We start from the raw sequence: 17,554 nt of genomic DNA, 5'->3' as shown, positions 1-17,554 counted from the left end.
TCCCGTTTTTTCAAGAAAAATCAGATCGGACATGCTGGAAAAATCCTTATATTCGATCTAACGGAATAATCGAACTAAATTATCTAATCGAAAAAAAAATGAAAAATTGTACCATGTATGGGCACCTTAATGGTGGCCATACATGGTACAATTTTTTCATCCAATCTTACCAATTCTATGTAGTATAAGGGAACTGCCTAAATTATCCTTTCAGTATATTTACTTAATTTACTCTTATACTACATAGAAATGGTAAGATTGTATGAAAAAATTGTACCATGTATGGCCACCTTAAGAGTGATTTCGCTCTTTTTTTAGTGCTGGCGATTTTAAAAATCGCCTTAAAAGTGCTAGTGCAATGGCCGCTTATGTGAGTGATGAGCTTTCTATCCAATCGCAAACGCGGCTCCTGCACCATTTTCTGAGCTTTTGCGATCCAACAGAAAGTATAGGGAAATCGCAAAGCGCTTGGAAAAGCACTTCGAATTGCGATTTCCCGAGCGCTTTCATGAATAAATACATTGGGCTTGATTCACAAAAGCGTGATAGCTTCTATCACGACAGTTATCACGCTAAAGTTTGCGCACGTAAAGGATTATGCTGCGTGATAAACGACCGTTTCACAAGCGTCAAGCCCATTGTATTTATTCATTTACTGACGTCAGCGAGTGAAAAAAAAAATCGCTGCAAAAAAGTGCTTCGAAAAGTGCTTTTCTAAGTGAAAATCGCTCAGAAAGCGCTTGGAAAAGCGCTTAAAAAATAGCCCTATACATCGCTCAGTGCTTGTGATAGCGCTGGCGATTTATAATGTGAACAAGGCCTAAATGTGTTCATTCTGCACAGCCACAGCACCTTCATTGAAAGAGATTTCAGGCTGTAATCTGAGACACTGAGGCAGGGAACACACTTGTCTTTCAGTTTTCTGTGTGCGTTTTTCTTTTTCTGCACACCAAGTGTGTTTCTATTCAGAAAAACGCGCACGTTTTTTCACAGCAGCTAATGTAATTGATACACATTTTTTCTGCGCGCGAAAAACCCATTAAGTGTGAACTAGCCCATTGAGTAACATGAGTTCTCAGTTTTTCTGTGCAGAAAACGTGCACGAGAACAGTCAAGTGTGTTCCCTGCCTGAAGCTGAAGGGATTGAAACACTGTATACACTTTTCCTGAGTGTGTAACTACCTGCCTGGACGGCATAAAGCTTAGGAATTTTAAGGTTATATTCTAAGGGCCCCCTGCAGATGTCCTGTGCCCGGCCATGCCGGGATAAAATGATACTCCGGTCCCCCGCCGCGGCTCCCTTCTGTTTTTTGCAACCTTAATTAGCGGGCCACATCGCCGGAGCAACCTGCGCAATCGCAGAATATGTACTGCGCCTGCACAGGACGCTACCGACGACGTAAGTGGGAGCGAGGACGCGCAGGGCCACGCAGGCGCAGTGGCCTGCAACATTATGATCACATTTTTTGATCTAAGTCCCCGGTAGAAAAACCGACAGCTTCTTTTCAGAGGCCGCGGTCTTTCTGCAAAAAAAAAAAAAATCATGTCCCCCTTGTAGTTCCTGTGAGCGAGCACGCTCGCTTACAGGAACTACAAGGAGGACATGATTTTTTTTATAAAATCACTGTGGCCATCTTGTGGCCAAATAGTTAAACTACATGCACATACATTAATATTACAAAAAGACACAATAAATTACATTTAAAATTAACTGTTTACCTCCCACACCCAAAAAATTCCCAAATAAATTTTTTAACAAAAAATAAAATAAAATTACAATAAAAAAAAAAAAACATAAATACTTACCTAAGGGTCTGAACTTTTTTTTAATATGCATGTGACGAGGGTATACAACTAATATTTTTTTAAATTAAAAGCTTGTAAATAGTGATGGACGCAAAACTAAAAAAATGCACCTTTATTTCCAAATAAAATATTGTTATAGGGACATAATTTAAATGATAACTAAAGTGAGAAGAATATGGAGGCTGCCATATTTATTTCCTTCTAAACAATACCAGTTGCCTGGCAGCCCTGCTGATCTATTTGGCTGCCAGGGTGTCAATAATAACACCAGAAACAAGCATGCAGCTAATCTTGTCAGATCTGACATTAATGTCAGAAACACCTGATCTGCTGCATGCTTGTTCAGGGTCTATGGCTAAAAGTATTAGAGGCAGAGGATCAGCAGGACAGTCAGGCAACTGGTAGTGCTTAGAAGGAAATAAATATGGCAGCCACCATTCACTTCTCTTTTCAGTTGTCCTTTATGCTGGGAATACACAGTTCGTTTCTGTCGTGCGTTTTTGCATCCGATCGTTTTTGCCTCTCGATTCAGCTCTCGATTCTTATCTTCCTCTTGTTTTTCTTATCTATTTCCATTCACTTCTATGAGAAATCGAGCGGCAACACAATCGAAAGGGAGATCGGACATGTCGGAAATTATCTATCGAACCATCTAATCGGCTACAAAACGAACCGTGTATTTCCAGCATTAAATGGTGTAATAACCAGGACAAATGGGCAAATAAAATACGTAGGGTTTAATTATGGTAGCATGTATTATTTTAAAACTATAATGGCCGAAAACTGAGAAATAATGAATTTTTTCCATTTTTTTCTTAATATTCCTTTTAAAATGCATTTAGAAAAAAATAATTCTTAGCAAAATGTACCACCCAAAGAAAGCCTAATTGGGGGAGGGAAAAAACAAGATATAGATCAATTCATTGTGATAAAGTTATTGGCGAATGAATGGGAGGTGAAAATTGCTCGAATGCATAAGGTGAAAAACGACTGAAGGCTGAAGTGGTTAAAGTCGCAAAAACCGGGAGGGAGCCGCGGTGGGGGACTGGAGGATCGTTTTGTCAAGGCGCGGGCACAGAACGCCTGCAGGAGGCCAGTAGAAGCCCCAGGTAAGTTAAACTTTTTGTTTTTTTTTCCATTACAGTACTCCTTTAAAGTACACCTGAAGTGAGAGGGATATGGAGGCTGCCATATTTATTTCCTTTTAAACAATACCTGTTGCTTGGCAGTTCTGCTGAGGCTCCATTTCCAATTTTCTTAGCCAGAGTCCCTGAACAAGCATGCAGTTCAGGTGACCTGACTGAAGTCTGACTGGATTAGCCACATGCTTGTTTCAGGTGTGCGATTCAGAGAGATCAGCAGGACAGCCAGGAAACTGGTATTCTTAAAAAAGAGATAAATATGGCTTTATTCTTACAGCAGAGATGTTATTTATTATATATAAAAGGTTCCTGTGTACACATCAGATATTCAGTTACAATCAAATACGTTGTACAGTTGTACAGATGCGCCAAAAGTATAAAAGTAGGATAAAATGTTTTAAAAGAGAACAATGGGGGGTTAGTGGTGGACTTACCACCCCAAAATAGACAGAGAAAAATGTTGCTTAATTCAACAAAAGTGATTTATTTACATACTCCGGATAGATGCAACGCGTTTCATGGGCACATCCCACTTCATCAGGCAATAAAATTGGAGTACAATCAACTCATACGTTCTCAGTACAAGCTTAGCGCCTCTTAGCGACATTTTTCTCAGTACAAGCTTAGCGCCTCTTAGCGACATTTTTCTCAGTACAAGCTTAGCGCCTCTTAGCGACATTTTTCTCAGTACAAGCTTAGCGCCTCTTAGCGACATTTTTCTCAGTACAAGCTTAGCGCCTCTTAGCGACATTTTTCTCAGTACAAGCTTAGCGCCTCTTAGCGACATTTTTCTCAGTACAAGCTTAGCGCCTCTTAGCGACATTTTTCTCAGTACAAGCTTAGCACCTCTTAGCGACATTTTATCCTACTTTTATACTTTTGGCGCCTCTGTACAACTGTACAATAAGTGTGTCCACCCCTGGTGGAGGGGACTTGGTTCCCTTTTTTCCGATCTACAGAGAGCAACTTCTTAATCCTGAGTGGGGACAGGTCTCCCCACCTGCCTTCAAAGTGGTTGCCTGACACGGTAACCCAGATTTGTGAGTATAACATTATACTTCTCCTTCTATACCCATAAGTTACCGTGCATACTACACTATACTGGGCTCTCTGTGTTCCCCCTCCTTACCTTAACAATCACATATGTATACAGTATCTGATTTTAAATATACAGTGACTGTTTTATTGCAGCAGCACAATTTTTTTTTTCATTGGTTTATGATAACTGTTACGTGAAAAATAAAATATTTTATCATATTTTCTCTTTTAATTACAATTTCTATGTATTAGCAGTTGTTGCATTTTTCCCGTCTCCAACTCCAGGTAGCCCCCTGCACACTCCAAATCCGATTTGCGATTCCGATTAGTGTTTCCGATTTGTGATTCCGATTTTCCCTGGATGCTATAAAAATAAGAAGAAAACGCAGAAAAAAAACCCCCATCATGTAGTACTGATAAAAAAAACACAAATCGGAATTGCATGTAAAATCGTGTCACAATCGCAAAATGGAATCACATGTAGTGTGCAAGAGCCCTAAGGCCCCCTGCAAACTGCAAATCTGATTGGTGATTCTGATTTTCCCTTAATGCTATCAAAACAAAAAGAAAAACGCAGGAAAAAAACACAGCTTCGCATGTAAAATTGACAACACATATACACTTGGGGAGTGGCAATTTCCAATACATTTTGTGCTGGAATCTATTGGAAATCGGTGTGGAATGTATGAGCAAGCAATAGCTCCCTCTCTGATCAGATAGGGGTTTATTTAATGGTCGATCTTGTGGAGGATCGATTAATATATGGCCCTTTTATGGCCATCGGAATTACCTGAATCAACGTTTGTTGGTTTAATGTCAGCATATTTGCTCGTTAAGTGACTAGACCTATTAGCCCAGCTATTAAGGGCTTGTTCACACCTAGAACTTTTTCGGGATTTTTTAAGCGCTAGCGATTTTGAAAATCGCTCTAAAAGAGCTTGTGCAATGATTCCCTATGAGAGTGTTCACATATGAGCGGTTCGCTTGCGATCCGCTCCAAAAAGCTCTGCCTGTACCATTTTTGGGGCGATTTGCTAATACCTTCCTAAGGTATAGGGAAATTGTGAAGCGTTTAAAAAGCGCCTCGTATAAAGATTTTCCGAGTGCTTCTATGAATAGATACATTGTATTTATTCATTTGTGGGTGAAAGAGTTCACTTCCTGACTGACGTCAGGAAGTGAAAAAAAAAAATGTTCTCTGCAAAACCGCTTAGAAAAGCAAGAGCGTAGGGAAAAGCGATTTTAAAAATCACAAAAAAATTGATCAGAGCTTGAAAAAGCGCTGGCGATTTATAATGTGAACATAACTAACTGATTATACATACTACTTCGTGAGCAGTATGTATGATCAATTAACACAGTGGGCTCAATTCACAATGCATTAGGGCAATTCACTAAGGCTGTTACCGCATGGAAAAATTAAATTGACTAGTGAAGTAAATTACTGATTTGCGCAGTAAATACCTCAGAAAGTAAACCAAGAAAAAACATTTGGTATTGAAAGGAAACCTGAAGTTACTTTTTAAAAAAAGAGTTCTGTTTCCCTGCAGCCGCCCTGTGTCTGCGCCATCCTGGATTGATCCTCTGATCCCCCGCCATAGCTAAGTTTTGTTATTGCTGATTTGCACTGCTGATTTGCACCTGCGTGTCCTTGTTCGTGCTCCAGGGCCGTGCAGATGCAGTGGCCGTCGACTTGCAAGTCGGCAATAGCAAAACTTATCAAGAGACCAGAGGATCGATCCAGGGCGGTGCAGGCACAGGGCGGCTGCAGGGGGCTGGCAAAAGCTACAGGTAAGTGAAACTTTTTTCTTTTAAAGTTTCCTTTAAGGCCTCGTTCAGACTATACACGCTGCCGTGCGCATTTCGGCAGCGCGTATAGTGTGCGACATGCAAGAATGGTAGAAGGGCATAGACAGCCCTTCTGAAGAAACCATCACTAGATCCTGATTCTGTAACCAACTACAGACCGGTGGCGAACTTACCATTCCTATCAAAAGTTATCGAGAAAGCAGTCGCCAACCAGCTAGAAGCCAGGCTTACAGATAACAACATCTTTGATACTTTTCAGTCAGGATTCAGGAAAAGGCACAGCACTGAAACAGCATTAGTCCGAGTAATGAATGATCTACTTACTGCAAGGGACAAGGGTGATTGCTCAATTCTGATTCTTCTTGACTTGTCAGCAGCATTTGATACTGTGGATCATGAAATTCTTATCCAGCGACTGAAGAATTACTGTGGCCTAAGGGGTACTGTTCTTAGATGGTTTCAGACCTTCCTATCTGGCAGGACACAGCAAGTATGTCTGGGCACACACTACTCTAATCCAGTGCCACTTGCCTATGGAGTTCCACAGGGTTCTGTACTATCACCATTACTCTTTGCAGCCTATATGCTCCCACTGGGCAAAATAATCCAGAACTATGGCCTAGGATACCATTGTTATGCAGATGACACACAACTGTATCTGTCCTTCAAGCCTGGCACCCAAGACCCATCAGCATCCATAAATGCGTGTCTAGTGGATTTACAAAATTGGATGAACACCAGCTGGCTGAGGCTGAACTCTGACAAAACAGAGGTGTTGGTGGTAGGTGGTCCACACATGATGGATAAAGTTCAAAACGCTCACCACCTCAAACTAGCAATTGGGGGAGATACTGTACAGTATAAAGACTCTGTGCGAAACCTTGGGGTGATCCTGGATGGAAATCTAAAACTCAGACAGCAGGTATCAGCTGTCGTCAAGTCTTCCTTCTTCCATCTAAGAAATATAGCGAAAATCAAACACCTTATCCCAGCTGAAGACCTACCTGCCCTGGTTCATGCATTTGTATCCTCCCGTCTAGACTACTGCAATGCCCTGTTCATCGGATCTACAGATAAGGCTCTGCGCCCCTTACAGCTAGTACAGAATGCTGCAGCCAGACTCCTAGCCAATGCCCCCCGCAGCTCACACATCACCCTAGTACTGCAAACTCTTCACTGGTTGCCAGTAAAATGGAGAATCAATTTTAAGATCTGCCTGCTGACATTCAAGGCTCTACACCACATGGGACCCAAATACATAGCGGATCTATTGGAACTTTATGCCCCTTCACGCACCCTCCGCTCTGCCAACAAGATGAAGCTGGTTATTCCCAGGATACACTTAACATTTGGTGCTCGGGCCTTTTCCTATGCAGCCCCTACTCTATGGAACTCACTTCCACAATCAGTACGAGAGGCTCCTTCTCTGGACAGCTTTAAAAAAAGGCTAAAAACTCACCTCTTTTCCCGAGCCTTTGAGACTGCATAATGCAGGGTCACAGCGCTTTGAGTCCCCAGGGAGAAAAGCGCTATATAAATATTATTGTTATTGTTGTTATTGTTACTGTTCCTATCACACTGCTGCATGCATTTTTTGGGAATTGCACCACAGATCCATTCACTGTAGTGAATGGGATCTGCAGCACAGCGCATAGTAGCACAAATGCCATGCGATAGCACTTGTTGCGTTCCGATCGCACAGCCATCTGCGCTAAATGATGTGAACGAGGCCTAAGACCAGCCAGCAGCCGTCGGTAACGGGCAAACAGGCATGTGGTAGAATTGTAAGGAGATAGCCAATATGAGGATAGGAGGAGCCACTTCGTTCTAGTACTCACTCTACTGGTGCCAATGTTCTGCCCGGCGGGACATCAGGAATGTAATCAGCAGCCCGATAAGCATGGCTTGGTATACCAAAGGCTGCACATCTTCCTCTTTAAGAACTGCCACCAGCTTCTCACCCAGCAGTCCGGACTTATTCCTCTGCAGCCCTGGGCCTAACATGCTGCAGCTTAACCATTGAGAGTCAGTAATACGATCCTCATTGGCCAGGAGGGGGTAAGCTGCACCAGGGACCAGGTTACACTGAGCTGATTGCGGTGGGAGGAGCTAAGTGATACTTGGAGACAGGGATGGAGAGGTTCTGCGGACTGCACCAGACTGTTACCAAACAAATAGGCTGTGACTTTATTGGCAGACTCCCACACGCAGGTAAAAGATAATGACTTAAAAACAAAAAATCTTAACATAAAGCATGCGGTATTTCACTGACCAAAAAATAATTACCGACCAGCCCTTGGTGAATTGAGGCCAATGGCATTTATTCACTAAATATTGGTAAAATTGTCACTACAGTATTTGCATAACAGACATTATACTAGCAACATGCACGTTGTGTACATAATGTGAGATGTGCCATGTGCACAACACGCTATGCTATTTGCATAAATAATAGAAAAATCACCATGCGCGGTTTGCCAATTTTGTTGTTGTTTAGGCTACTTACACACCAAGACGTTGCATTTTAGGGGACGTTATGGTCGCATAGCGTGCCCCTAACGCAACGTATGGTGGTGTTGAAGTTGGACGTCAGATTGAGCTGCGTTATGCAGCTCTCAAAGCAGCCGCTCCAGGTTAGTGATAGGAAGTCCGGATCTTTTTAAGGATTCGGATCATTTGAATCGGATCATTGAAAAGATCCGGATCTTTGAACCGAATCATTTTACTAGGGAAGCAGACTGGGTGAAATGTCTAGCAGGACAGGACTTTCCCTGCACTGTGAGGACGTGTGGTGAGGAGCTCCTAGAGGTCTGCTGGTGGATTGCTAGTAGCCAACTTTGCTGCTTCCTTTTGGGCTTGTGGTGAACTTGAGGTCCCTGCTCCAGGCCTTGGGCCTAGCAGGGGCCTTGCCTATTCTAACCAGCCGCTCCAGGCATGGAGCGGCCGGCTCATACCCCCCTATCACTTCACCTTACCTGGGGGGAGGAGAGATAAACGCTGATAAGGTGGTGGCCTGGTTCCAGGAGGTGAAGGAGCTCTCTGAAAGCCTGAGGGAGTTGGAAAAGAACTTTAAAAGCATCAGGTACAGACATGGGCTCAGCTGGAAGCCAGAGCTCCTAAAGACTGATTCAACTTTAATATGCTTGAAAGCTGAAATTAAAGACAGGAAGAAAAGACTGGCTTATCTGGAAAGTATTGGCGGTCCCCTGTCTGAACAGACAATGCACAAAAAGCGGTTTAAAAAAATGCTGCAGCCGATATCGGATCTGGAATCTGATGATGATAACACGGATAAGTGCGCCATAGTGGAGAGTGACAGTACATCCAAAGAGGCCACCCCATGGGTGAAAACCGTGCAGCCCGAGGGGAGTGTGACTACCGTCAAAGGTGAGGAGGAACAAGTACCCTGCTCTGTGGTGGGTGCCCGGGGAGGTGTGAGTGGTGCCTGCACTGCTGCTGCTGCTGGGGGGGTGCTGGGTAGTGTGCATGCCACTGCAGGACTGGGTGGTGTGTCTGCCGCTGGGGCCCCTGGGGTGGCGGTTGGTAGTGGTGTGGGTGCTGCAAGCACCAAGGCCGCGGTGGCCGTGTACCCCTCCCCGCCATTTGGAGGTGGTTGTGCTGAGGCTGTATTGGCCTCCCTGGGTGCCCGCACGGTCTCCCCCCCTGGTAACCTTACTATCACTGAGTCTTCCCTGGATAACGCCTGTAGTCCTTTGCCGGGTTCCCTGGTAGTGTCTGGGGTGGATTTGGGGGGTGAGCCATGCACCCAGAGTCCAGAAAGGGAAAGTCCTCCTCAGCCGCATTATGTGCCCCAAGATGGTGCTGACCGCGAGGAGAGGACGCCAAGCAAGCTTCCTGTGACGTCAGAGGGGGCGGAAGTGCCTTTTCCGCCATCGGCAAGTGAAGTTCCGCGTTCTGGAACGGAGGTCCGCGATGTGGATGCGGAAAACCGGTCAGATGAGCGTGGAGATTCGGAGAGCCGTCAGGACGCGGAAAACCAACCGCATGTACAGGCGGAATTTCAACATAAGGTTGTGGAGGACCAGCCGCAAGCAGATTCCGTGTATGGTAACGCGGAAAACACCTCAGATATGGTGGAGAAAAGTCAGGACAAAGCTGCAGTAGATCAAAAAGTTGGTGTGGAGCTTATGGACTCTCAAGGGGCCCAGGAACAGTGCCCTCAAGCAGCAGATTTTGCAAACAAAAGCACTAAGAATGGACAGGACTGCTTGGAGGAGGAGCTGGTAGTTAAGTGCAAGACAGGTGAGAAAACAAGTTCTAATACTAAACAAATTAGAAAAGTCAGAAACAGGGTTAACAAACCAAAGAATTTATTTGTTGGAGATGGAGGTAGTAAGAAAAATGTTTATACTGAAAATGACTGTTCCTCTATGGAGGAGGATTTTGCATCTGCTTTGTCAAAAAAAATCTGTTAGGAAAATTGTGAAGGAGGGAGGTGGGAAAGTTAATGTAAATAAGAGTATTGTTGTTGAAAAGCCAGCTCCTGATAAAAGCAATGTGTTGAAAGGTGTTGTTCAGGAGGGAGGGGCGGGGCATGCAAATGCAAATGTAAATGTTTCTGCAAGTGATATCTCCCTAACTGAGAAAAAAAAATTATGATGTTATGATTTGTATGTGTAGTACAGCTAAGAAATAAAACATTAAGATCAGATACATCCGTCTAATTGTTTCCAGTACAGGAAGAGTTAAGAAACTCCAGTTGTTATCTCTATGGAAAAAAGCCATTAATCTCTGCGACTTTCAAAGTCGTGGAGAGGGCTGTTATCTGACTTTTATTATCTCAACTGTTACTAAACAAATTCCTTTTTATCTGACAGAGGAGAGGTCATTAGTTTACAGACTGCTCTGAAAGAATCATTTTGAATGCAGAGTGTTGTGTAATCTGCACATATTAGAGAATGATGCAATGTTAGAAAGAACACTACATACCAGAAAATAAAAGTATGAGAATATTTTCTTTGCTGCTAATCTTCTAGCAATTATTCATAGTACACAACCAATTCATTATATCATATATTTTTTTTCGCTTCAGTGTTTCTTTAAGACATTTTTTGTTGAGCCAGGAGGAGATTATAATGGTCTTTACCTTATTGGCATAGGAAAAGCAGATGTCGGTAAACAAATTGAGTTTAGAGCAAATGGAAAGAGAGTTCTCATTGAAAATGAAATAGTAAAATGGTATTCTTTTGGTGGTGAAATGGAACGCCTAGAATCTATTTTTGGCCTAGGGCCGAATGCCCCTAAATATTAGGCTCCTCCTCCTGCGCCTACAGTGGTTTCCAAACCTATTATTGATGCTTCCAGGGCTGATGGTGCTGGTGCTGAGCAGGGGTTGCCAGAATTGGAGAGCGTGACCAGGGTGGGCTTTGATTTTCCTGCCCTGGGTCCTGTCTCCAAACCGGGTGCACTTGCGTCCATGGCGGCTCCTGCTCAGACTACTGGTACGAGTCAGCCTAGGTTATACTCCAGGGCTCTGAGAAACAACGCTTCAGGGAGAAGAGTCCAGGCTCCCCTGGAGTCAGAATTGGAGGCTATCACCCCCGACAGGAGAAACGTGGTACGACTTAAATGGGAGCAAAGTTCCACTGTTCCCAACAAAAAAGATTTTGTTAAGTTCCTTCTGGACATGGGGGTGAGGCCTGTAGATTTATTTGCAATTCTGGCTCCAGGGGATCCTCCCACGTACTACGATGTGAGCTTTCTCTTTTTACATGGCATGGAATCTTTCCTTGAAGAAAGGCAAAATTACTCAAAAAATAATCTGTGGCATGGGTTTTCTGTCACGCCATTATCTAGACAATCTTTGGAGAAGAGAGCTCACATCGTGGTACAAAATAAGAGTATCCCGGTCCGTGATTTGTTGGCCTGGGTCCAGCATTTTGCTGACGTGATGTCCCCGCTGCACCGGGTTCTGGATGACCTGGGTATTTGGTGGGGGGAATATGAGGTAGCGATAAAACTTCATGCAAAGGAAGGGGTAGCCACCCATATTCCCCGTTCTGCTCTTATTGGTCGTGATAAAATCATAGTGTATTACCCGGGTCAGCCCAGAACCTGCAACAGGTGTGGCAAAAGGGGTCATCTCGCCAGTAACTGCCCCGATCCCAGATGTAGCCGGTGCCAGGAGTTCGGGCACTCCTCAGGTAGTTGCCGCAAGATAAAATGTAACTTTTGTTTTGAGTTTGGCCATCCCTATACGGAGTGCCCGACCTCCTGGTTGGCTATGCCTGCGGATCTCAAGAGAGCCATGCTAGACCAGATGGATGAGGAGAGCCAGCCTGTATCTGTGCCAACTCCAGATGTTTCCGTACAGTCAAATCCAGTCCCTAATGTGTCTGAGTCTACTGTGTCTCTTTCCTCTGTTATCCCTCCCGCTGGTTCTCCTGTTATATTCACGGCTGGCGTGGCTTCTAAGGGGAAGTCTGGACTCGGGCAGTCGGGTCGCATCCGGGATGCTGCTCAAGGTGGGGAAGGCTCTTCTCCCAAGCCTCAGAGACCTAGACCTCTAAAGAGGTCTGAGAGGGGCAAAAGAGGTGAAGGTTCCACAGAGCCTCCCTCTGCTGCCTCCCACAAAAATTCTACCCCTTACCCTTTTTTCCTTCCACCCTCTAATCCTCCCCCTCCTCCTCCTGATACTAACATTTCCCTTCCTCCCCCTCCCCATCCTGATACTAATAACCCCCTTCCCCCTCCTGATACCAGAAATCCCCCTCCCCTCCTCCTCCTCCTTCTCAACCCGATCCCCCTGACCCAAATATTATCCCTGCCTCCCTTTCCCCTCAAACAGCCTTTTCCGGGTTTTAGGTAAAGGGGGAAGAGGCGCCCAGAGCAGATAAATAGCAGTGCCTAATAGTGCTTGTAGCCACAAATAAGGCTCCTTATTTGTGGCTACAAGCACTATTAGGCACTGCTATTTGGCCTGAGGAAGTGGGTATGCACCCACAAAACGCGTTGCCAGTGCAATAAAATTCTATTCATACGTGAATTTGTCTTCATTGAGGTAAGCCACCTCACTTTTTTCATTTTATTTGTTTTTAACGTATTTTATCTGCTCTGGGCGCCTCTTCCCCCTTTACCTTGTGCCTTCACCCTCCTTTTGGAGGGGGATCAACCCTCTTTGACCAGTTTAGGTCATTTGAGGTTTGCTTTTTATCAAGAGTGCGACCATCACCAGCTCTGTCTAGTCACCCGAGTGGAGTCGGGGTTATACATCTCCACCTGCTTCTAGTGGTCGGTTGCCCTATTGCAACCCACCTTTGTGAGTATAATACATTCACATATTTTACAGGCTTCTGGTACTGTGACATACTGCACCATTTGGGCTCCTGTTGTCTCTGTGTTTTCTTCCTGCAGGGTGCAATTTTTATTATCCCTACTTTTTGTCCTTTCCGGGTTTTGGGTGTTTTCCATTGACACCTCGTGGCAGGGAGCATCTAACACCTGAGGAAAAAAAGTTTCTAGAAAGAAAACATATAACCAGAGAGAAAAAGAATATAAAAACAAAAAAAGGGAAAACTTTTTCTCTCACGGAAAAAAAACGTGAGTCCTTTTTACAAAAAAGGCAGGAACTCAAAATCTCTAACAGATATGAGATTTTGTCAGGAAATCCTCTCTCTTCCGAGGAAGAGGAGATGGAGATAGGTGGTACAGCTCCTGAATGAGGAGGTACTGTCCTTTGTGTTTACGTTTTTTCATTTTTGTTGATGTTGTGTTTTTTGTTTCCTTTTTTGTCCTTGTGTAAAAAACACAAAGAGAAGCCTTAAATTATTCTGAGGGCAGTTCCCCCACCACTAATGTTGGCAACAATCAATGTTGCTAGCATCAAAACATCTAGAGCTCGAAAATTGGCATATGCAATTCTGGCCGAATTGGAGGTTGACATCTTTTTCCTGCAGGAGACCAGGCTCACCTCAATGTCCGACCTTTGGCAGAGAGGGACTGGTTGGCTGGTCCGAGTTTTTGGTCTCTTGCGGGAAAGCCTGGCAGTGGTGTGGTGGTCCTGTTTAGGGCCGATATGGTAACATGCTGGCGAGAAATTGAGGTGGAGATGGGAAGGTGTCTGGTCTTAGACGTCTGCGTGGGAGGGCAGAACCTCAGGCTTATTAACACCTATGCCCACCCTGGGTCTAAAGGGGAGAGGAAACGCCTTTTTACGCAGATCAGGCCATTACTTTTTTCCATTTATCCTGTGATCCTAGGTGGTGATTTTAACACCGTCACTAGGGCAAGGGACAGGTCAAGTACCAGGGTCCGGATAAGTGTTGATGGTAAGTATTTAGATAAATTAGCTAGAGAGGCTGATCTGGTGGATGTGCACATTCGCCACTCACCGGATCTCACAGGGTTCACCTTTTATAAAGGCGAGAGTAGATCTAGAATAGATAGGTTTTTATTTTCAGAGACCCTCATCACTTCAACCCCCAAGTTGTTGGCGGTGGAGTTCTCGGATCACCTTATTCTATCGGTGGGTTTGAATGCTTCGGATGCTCCTCCCAGAGGTAGGGGTATCTGGAGAATGAATTCGTCCCTGCTGCTGGAAGATGAGATAAGACAATCCTTTCAGGAGTTTTTTCAGGCGCAGGTCACCATCTTGGACTGTTTTAACAATAGGTCTGAGTGGTGGGAGGAGGTCAAAAAACGTGCTGCCAGACTTTTCAAGAGTCTAGCGGTCCGGAGAAGTATTGATAAAAATATTGCTTACCAGCGTCTGAGGGGGGAGTTGAACACTCTCGTTTCGGAAGGCGGAGATCTGGGGGAGATCTCTGAGGTTAAACTTCACCTCAGGCAGCAGCAGTATGACCGGCTGGCTTCTTTGACTCTGGAGAGAGATCATGGCAAATACCACTCGCCTGATCCTTACCAGAGTTTCAAACAAAGCTCAGCGCTTAAGACGGTCCGTGGTTTCAGGGATGGCTCGGGATCTCTGGCAAAGTCCAGGTCAGAGATTCTATCCATCGCTAGAGATTTTTATGCTGATCTGCTTGGGAGGAAACCACTTGACCAGACGAGGATGGAAGACTTCCTGGCATCCATACCAGGTTTGGGAGATATTGATATTTCTTCTATAAATTTGACGGCAGAAATTACTGCGGAAGAAGTCGAGAGAGCCATTGCTGATCTCGCACCCAAAAAGACCCCGGGTCCGGATGGCATGACGGACGAATTTTATAAGGCTTTTGTGTCCATCTTGGCCCCTCAATTGGCTGGTGCCTTTAATGACTGTCTCGCTGAGGGCCAGTTACCACCCTCCATGAGACAATCCACAGTGATTCTGCTGTCAAAGGGTCGTGATCCTGAGATGATTGAGAACTGGTGTCCCATCAGCCTTCTCAATGTCGACAAAGATCTTGGCAAAAAATTTATTCTGGCGTTTGTCCCAGGTAACAGACATACTTTCCTGCCATCAGTACTGTTCTGTCTCTGGCAGGAGTACACTCTCAGCACTATTAGCTGTCCGGGAGGTCCTGGAGCGGTGCAGGGCTGAGGGTTGGGGAAAGTTTTTGCTAACATTGGACCAGTCCAAGGCTCTTGATAGTCAACCACGAGTACCTATGGCGGTTGCTTAGTGTATACGGTTTGCAAGACGGATTTGTGGATTGGTTACGAACATTGTACAAAGAGGCTGAGAAATTTCATGCTCATCAATGGGTTGGCCAGCCTTTTGAGGTGAGCTCGGGGGTCCGCCAGGGTTGTCCTCTGAGTTCTCTGCTGTATGTGCTCGCCATCGACCCCTTCGTGAGAAGGATAGAGGGCAGCACGTTTGGTGGGGTACCGGTGGGCATCACTGGTGTCTCGTCTCTAAAGGTGGTGGCTTATGCTGATGATGTTACTGTGGTAGTCTCGAAAGCAGAGGAGGCGTTGGTGGTTGCTGAAGAAATTGCCCGGTACTCATTGGCATCTGGTTCAAAAATCAATCCAGATAAGTGTGAAACTCTTTGGATGGGTAAAGATGGAGAATCCTTTGTACTTCCCGGTTTCTTTCCTGTGCCTCAGGATGAGATCAAAATTCTTGGCATCAAATTTGGCCCAGGCGATTATGGTCTGCGAAATTGGGAGAGCAAACTGCAAGATGTCAGCACTAAAGTGGCTCGCTGGAAGGGTTGGAAGTTGACTCTTAGGTTTTGATTAAGTCAACTCTTTCCCTATCTGGTACCAATCATGTTATACGTTCGCTATGTTACAATTTTGCCACCATCTCTGTATACCAGGACCCATGCCTTGTTTTTCCAGATGTTATGGGGAAACAGGTTAAACCATGTGCGGAGAAATATTACCTACAGAACTAGGCGAGAGGGTGGCTTAGGAATGGTCAACCCAATTGTTTTCTTCTCTCTGATTGTTATCAAATTTAATTTTGGTAGTTATCTGGCAGAGAGCCCGCCTATTTGGGTAGGTATCTTTCAGACCTGGTTTGAACCTTTTCTTAGAGACTGGAAGAGCGGTGGCTCAGTGAAAAGTCTGAATGCACGTCATGGCTATCTTCCGGCCTATGTTATACCCTGTGTGAAAAAACTACGGCAGTGGGGACTGATGGTGGAGGACATCAGGTTGGTCGAGAGGAAAGCCCTCTCGATTAGGGTGATGGACTCTTACTTTTCTGAACCACTGGCCTTAAGGGATTGCCCAGGCACATTTTTGGAGGAGGGCTTACGTTTACTGAATTCGCCGCATATTCCGAACAAATTGTGGGACATCGCCTGGCTTACCTTCCAGGGCAAGCTTTACGTTGGAGGAAACATGAAGTGTTGAAGGGTGGAGGAACGTGTTTGTCCCCGACAGGAGTGACATGGACCACTTTTTGATGTCATGTCCCTTTAATGTAGAGGTATGTAAACAGGTGGGAGGGGCCCTAGGTATTCCCTTTCTGGAGCATCTCCGTTATGCTGAGTGGGCTTATGGAGCATTCAATCAACGCCAGGGTTTTGATTTGTGCACATTATATATAGTCAGTTTAGTGGTTAGGAGACACATGTGGCTTGCACGGTGTGATCTATCGATTAGGAAAAAAATCTTGCCTGTCCAGGTGGTGGTGAACGATATTCTTGGTGAAGTTGGGGTTATCAGGTTCTTGGAGAGAAAGAAGCTGGGAAGAGGAGCTTGGGTTCTGGCTTGGCAGAACATCAAGCCTTCTTGACTTAGTGAAATCTCTCCTGGGTGCTGCTTTTCTGTCACTTTCTTTGCACCCTAGTTTTTTGCATACTTTTAATTGAATTTTTTTAGTGTTTGGCTGCAGACACAGTGAAAATCGTCCCTTTGTGTTCTATATATATTTGTAGGTGAAAGGGTGTGTTTTTTTTTTGTCCTGTTTTTGTTAATTTGTTTTGTCCTGAGGTTTTATTGTTGTCTTTAGTCTTGTGTATTATTTATTTTGTTATGGGCATAAAAGATCTTCCCTTTGTTTTGGGTATAAAAGACCCATCATTTTTTGGTATGACTGTATAGTATGTTTGATGTAATGTGGGTATTGTCATCACTTTTTTGGCAATGGTGTTTTTTTTTTGTTATTTTTTTGTTGTTGCATGAGTGCTATAATGTAGGTGTCGTCATTGTATTTTGGTGGTAGTTCATGTTGTGTGTGTGTTTTTTTGTTTTTGTCTTTTAGTGGCATGAATGGAGATGAATGGTACCTCCTCATCAGCTGTTTTAAATTATGATTATCTCTGCTCATGAAATTAAGTTTCTCTGGCGTGATGTATATATTGTATATACTGTATATAGAATTGTTCTTGTGAATCCTA

This window comes from Hyperolius riggenbachi, chromosome 2 (assembly GCF_040937935.1).
Source record: "Hyperolius riggenbachi isolate aHypRig1 chromosome 2, aHypRig1.pri, whole genome shotgun sequence".
In the NCBI taxonomy this organism is placed as follows: domain Eukaryota; kingdom Metazoa; phylum Chordata; class Amphibia; order Anura; family Hyperoliidae; genus Hyperolius; species Hyperolius riggenbachi.
The sequence above is the reverse complement of the archived record's forward strand: the minus strand, read 5'-3'. Positions refer to the sequence as shown.